We start from the raw sequence: 6,456 nt of genomic DNA on the forward strand, positions 1-6,456 counted from the left end.
GACTCTGGGATCATGATCTGAGATGCTTAACCCACTGAGCTACTCAGGTATTCCTGTTTTCAACAGTAGCTGTTTATTCCCACCTCCAATATGCATGAGTTCCAGTTTCTCTGATCTATATTGGAATGAGAAAGGTTTTTTAGTTATATATTAGTCACAGTGTAACAGAAGTGCAACTTGTATCCTGTTCTTTTCAGTTGAAGCTCATTATTTATTATACCATTTTGCTACTTTGACAATACTCTTTTGGAAACAGAGCAATAAGTATTTGTGATTTGTGGTTATGGAGAACAGGCTTGTGTATTTATAAAATAAATAGGAACAATAAGAGGCATTTTCTAGAATTCTGTCATTTGTCAGGCTTTCTTAACCCGCATTTTATTGTTTGGTTAAATGTCATAATGATAGACAATACATTGTTATCAAAGTTTTTTACAAAATAATTCATATTCTATAAAATTCACTCTTTTAAATTGTAAAATCAGTAGTTTCAGTACAAAGAGTAATACAATTATACACTCTACCTAATTTTAGAGCATTTTCATCATCCCACAAAAGTAACTTTTTTCTAGTTGATAGTCACTCCCCATTTCCCATTCCCACCCAACCCCTGGCAATGATTAATTTACTTTCTATCTCTATGGACTTAATTATTTTGGTTATTTCATGTAAACACAATTGTACAACTTATGGCCTTTATCACTTTTTTTTCACTTTCATTTATCTCATAGCTTATGATGTTGAACATTGTTTCATGTGCAATTTGGCCATTTTTATATCTTCTTTGGAGAAATGTCTATTCACATCCTTTACACATTTCAAATTGGTCTATCTTTTTATTTTTGAATTGTGGTTTTTATATATTCTAGAAGCACATGCCTTATAAAATATATGATCACAAAATGTCTTCTGTTATTCCATGTGGTGTCTTCTCTTTCTATATGGTTTATTTTGAAACACAAAGGTGTTTAATTTGACAAAGTCAAATTTATCTGTTTTTTCTTTGTTGCTTTGCTTTTGATGTCATGTTTAAAAAGGCTTTGTGATTGATCTCTACTTTTTTTATACTAAGAATTTTATACTAAGAATTTTAAGTTTTTAGCTCCTCCATTAAATCATAATCCATTTTGAGTCAATGATTGTGTAGGGTTTGTGGTAGGAGTTCAAATTTATTTTGCATATATCAGGAATTGGCAGGTGTCAAGTTGGTTAAATTAGTACAACAAAGCAAACTGAAAATAACAATGAAGACTTTATCAACTTACTGTGTTAGAATAAGCAAGAGGCCAGAAACGAGATGCCACATCCTCACAGTGTTCCATTTTCTCTCACTGAGGCATAGGACATGGTCAAATTGTTCAGCAAACATTGTCAGTGGGTTGTTGGCTAGTGGGGAGGCTCATCTTTCAGTCAAAAGGCTTCTGCTGTTTTAGGGACGTGAGGGCTGGGGAGAATGATAGGATGAAGTGCTTGTAGTAGAAAAGTGCTAAATACTGGAAGTATAGCTCTCTTTTTTTTTTCAACTTTATTTATATGTATTTAATTAAAATGGAATAGACATAAACCAAAAAGAAAAAATCAGGATAAAGTGTCATTGCCATTTTGTTTGTAGGGAGGGGTCAGGAAATGGAACAGATTACCTGGGAAACATCCTAAGATGATCTCAAAGAGGGTAGGTTACAGAATTTAAGAGTAAATGAGAAAATTAGGTATTATTCCACTTAACCTGCAAGTGAATAAAGGAAGTCAAAATAGTTATCCTATTTGGTACAAGAATTTTTACATTTAATACATAGTGATTCATTTCTCAGAAACTAAAATACCGGTAACTTTTAGAAGAAAGAAATTTCCATTACACAATGACTAGAAAAATCTCAAATGCAACTAAGCAGCTATGCTATATAGCTCAGTATGTATCATTACATTGTTCTGGGCTAGTGTACATTTCAGTTTAACATAGAACTGCATTTTGGGTTTTAGAAAGGCAGCAATAGTTCTATTTTGGCTTTTATTCTAGATGCTTAACACAGTTAAGGCGACAGTTCAAGCATATTAAGTGAAGGTAGTTACAATTTAATGATGACCAACACAATCTCTTACAACCTACATACACTGTATAATGCTTACATGGAATGAAACCAGTGTACTCGGTGTTTTACACGTGCGCGCAACACGCACACCCACAGAACTAAAAAAGCATCAAAAGCAGTCATTCTACATGTACTATGGCAACACATTAAGAACGCAATTATACCATAGAACTAAAGTAATATGAACAGCACTACTTGATATGTAAGATAAAGGTGATTGGTTCTAACACAGAGCCCAGACTGTATCAGTCACTCTAATCATAATGGCTTATAAAAGCATCAGGTTTCCAGTAGAGAAACTACTCTAGGAAAATCAGTAAATCTGTCCAAAGTTTCACATCTGTAAAACCAGGATAAGGCTACAACAATCTTGAAGTGTGAACAAGATATCCAATCAAAACAGTGAGATTCCCAGCCATAATGTAAGATAGAAAGGTCTTCATCATGCCGCATATGCGCTCTGGCTCCTGGAAAGCTTCATGTGCATAATATAAAGTTAAGTTGCCCAAGAAGTAAACTGGAGAAGTTCGGTGAAGTTTCCATTGTGCCATGACTTTTAAACCTCAGGAATGGTGTGATCCATCAGGCTCTTCATAATGCTTGGTGCCATCCGTTTAATAATATGTTCAAAGATAAAAGCAGGCATGCTTGTAATAGTAACTACAGTCTCAGATGTTGACAGTATGTCTGCAATTTGAGAGTCCTTCAGCCCAATGACATTCTGCCCATTGACTTCACAGATGTTATGTTCTGTGAGAAGACCATTTCTGGCTGCAGAACTATCTTTCACTATGGATGTTATCTTTCCATTTTTAAAGATAAAGCCAACATGTCCAGTACTATCCTTATGCATGGTAACTGTCCGTTCAAAGGGCCTGTCACGAACAGTCATAGTAATCTTCTCCCCAAAAGCCTGTTTGAGCACCTTGTGAGCTTTATCAGAGCTCCAGCCTGCAGTTTTCCCCATTGATCTGGAGTACTTGGTCCCCAAATCTCAGACCAACCAACGAGGCTGGAGAATTTGCCTGGACCAGCTGAAAAAATATACCATTATCTATTGATTTAAGCCTGAGTCCAATTTTTCCATCTTGATCCTTACACAAAATGACTTCACGAATCCCTTGCTTAATTTCTGCTCTACGAATTCCAACATCGTTACCAGTTACAGAACTACTATATAGTTCATACTGAAAGGTCTTGCTACCAGCTGCCCGAACTGATGCTCCAGGGGCCAAGGCCATATTTGCACAGATTTCTTCATCATTTAAACTCAGGCCCATGTACTGGGACAGCTCCGGATATAGTTTAGGATAGAGATTTCCATCTTGAGAGATAGGAGCAGAAGCTTCAGACAAAATTGCTGGGTTGGCAGGGTTTGCAGAAAAGGCAGTTTGAGCCTGAAGAACTTTGTCTACCTTCAGGTCTTCAAGAGATGGGTAGAGAGACATTTTTGCAGGATTTTTCTTGGTCGCAGGACCCGCCGCAGCCGCCGCCGCCGCCTCCGGTAACTGGCCCAGACTCCGAGACCCCTAGCTCTCTTTTTTTAAGATTTTATTTATTTATTCATGAGAGACACAGAGAGTCAGAGACACAGGCAGAGGGAGAAGCAGGCACCTCACAGGGAGCCCGATGTGGGACTCCATCCCCAGACCCAAGATCACGCCCTGAACCAAAGGCAGACACTCAACCGCTGAGCCACCCAGGCATCCCGAGTTTTAGCTCTTGATAAGGAAGTCCCCACTGAGGCACTTTGGATAGGAATACAAATTGGCATTGGTGCTATTTGACTGAATCCCTTCAGTGCTTGAAATGCATTGGCTGTGCAACAAATCTGCTATGTGGAATGCAGCTTTCCTTCATGATACCTGCCAGTTAAATCCTTTAATAATTGCTTATGGTATGGGCTGAGAAATCATATATGGCATTTTGGTCTGTAGCCAGAGTGTTCTGCATGGGGATAACCATTTGTCCCAGAAGTGTTTGTTTAAGGAACTATTCCAACATCATTGAATTGTCATGATACCCCTACTGAAAATCAACAAGGATTTAATTTGGGAACCTCAATTCTACTCCTTTGGTCCAATTCTACTACACTGGTCTATTCTTTTGTGGTACTACACTTTCTTGATTGTTGTAGCTGTGTAACAGATATTGAAATCTTGGCATGTCTTCCAACTTCTGTTGTCTTCATCAAGATTGATTTGGTTGTTCTGAGTCCCTTGCATTTCCATATGAATTTTAGATAACTTTATCAATTCTAAAGGCCCTTTAGCATCATAAAAAATTAAATGATTTTTTAGATAATATAGTATGTTATATATTTTTGAAAAAACTATCACCTCAATGTGTCACATATGATAGTTTTGTTGACAGAACATGTGAATACCTAGCTTGATTTTCTTCCTAAAGAGAGGAGATTTTATTAAAGAATAATGGAAAAGGGGTGCCTGGATGTCTCCCTGGTTGGATGTCTGCCTTTGGCTCAGGTCATGATCCCCTGGTCCTGGGATCAAGTCCCATATTAGGCTCCCTGCAGGAGAACTCTCCCTCTCCTATGTCTCTCCCTCTCCTATGTCTCTGCCTCTCTCTGTCTCTCATGAATAAATAAATTAAATCTTTGAAAAAAATGTTGGAAAAGAATCTGTGAGATCATGGATTAATTACAAAAACATTTATAGGCCTATCTCATCAATTTTTAAAAAGATTTTATTTATTTATTCATGAGAGACACACACAGAGAGAGGCAGAGACATAGGCAGAGGGAGAAGCAGTCTCCTTCAGGAGAGTCAGATATGGGACTTGATCCTAGGACCCAAGGATCATGACCTGAGCCAAAGGCAGATGCTTAATCACTGAACCCCCCTAGGCGCCCCTTGTCAATTTTTCATTTAGCGTTTTTTTGGACATGTGTCTAGTGTAAAGGCATCTGAAGAAATATTTTAAAAATATGAGTTACTTAGTAGAAACCAGAGAAGAAATGTTGAGGGAAAATTGTTGATCAAATGCAATATTTTTTGAAAGGTAGTAATAGTATTTAATGAAAAATAATAATTTATATTCACTTCATGATTGCTAACTTTAGTCTCACAGTTCCTAATAAAAAAAGAAGACCAATATTAATATTGAATTTTACACAGATGTGTAAAAATTTGAAGTTATTTGCCCCAAGTCACACTGTAAACCAGAGAGTGTCTCCAAAAGAATTTTTCTTCATTATAGTAGTTCTGTTTCCTCTGAACCGTCTGTCTTCTTTTGGATATAAATTATCTTTTTACTCAATACAAAGTATGCATTTGAATTTAGAAATAATTGCACGAGACTTAGTAATTCTGTAGTAGTCATGGATTTAACCACTTGATGCTATTTCCTCAGTCCTTTATATGTATATACTTTAACTAATCAATAAATTTGAAGAGCTTAACATCCAGCTCATCCAGTGTAGCTTTACATGAGCTACATGTATTTGAGGCAGACAGCAGAATACCTGGTAAACAAAGAGAGTTAATGACATTCATACTGCTTAGTGTTGAAAATGCCATTGGGGTTAAGAGCAAAGTTTTTTATTCAGACAAGAGTCTAAAAACCAAGTAATAAATATATTGACACATCTGTTTTGGTAGATATACCAAGGAATATGAGATTGGAGTCTCTATCAGGAAAGCCTATTTATTCTAGAATTCTCAGTGACAAGCATATTGCAATGTATGGAGTCCATGCTCAATGACTTAATCGAACAAATAAAGCATCCCACATGGGTAGAACAACATTTATTGTATAAAGGTTAATATACATGTATTGTATATGTGTTAAGTTGGCATGGAGAAGAGTCGAAAGAACTTGAAGTACTATAATACTAGATGAATTTGATAACACATTCACTGATGTGGAGAAAGTGTACAACCTTTCCCTGACGTTTGGTTTTAACACAGAAGAGCTGTTTATTTATCAAATTCTTAGAGAGTGATGCCTGGATTAGACCCCAGATGTAAATCTCTCTCTCTAGGAATCAGCTAAAAATCTCCATTTCCTCTGGATCATTGTTTTTGTTCTTCCTTTTTTTTTTTTTGTAATTATTTTCCAATTCGCTCTCAAGTATTGCCCTTTTCCGTTATTAGTTGTACCTTGTGCTTTGTGAAATGAATTTTAATAAGCAATGAGTGGGCAGCCCAGGTGGCTCAGTGGTTTAGTGCTGCCTTCAGCCCAGGGTGTGATCCTGGAAACCCGGGATCAAGTCCCACGTCAGGCTCGCTGCATGGGGCCTGCTTCTCCTTCTGCCTGTGTCTCTGCCTCTTTCTCTCTGTGTCTCTCATGAATAAATAAATAAAAAAAATCTTTAAAAAAAAAGCAATGAGCAATAAAGCTAAAC

At 36.8% G+C, this 6,456-nt stretch overlaps 1 pseudogene; it reads right to left on the bottom strand.

Moving 5' to 3' along the window:
* Positions 1-1,806: 1,806 nt before the first annotated feature.
* LOC129517471 (syntenin-1-like) lies at positions 1,807-3,588 on the bottom strand (annotated as a pseudogene).
* Positions 3,589-6,456: the final 2,868 nt, after the last annotated feature.

The sequence above is a fragment of the Nyctereutes procyonoides genome, unplaced genomic scaffold (assembly GCF_905146905.1).
Source record: "Nyctereutes procyonoides isolate TBG_1078 unplaced genomic scaffold, NYPRO_anot_genome, whole genome shotgun sequence".
Classification (NCBI taxonomy): Eukaryota; Metazoa; Chordata; class Mammalia; order Carnivora; family Canidae; genus Nyctereutes; species Nyctereutes procyonoides.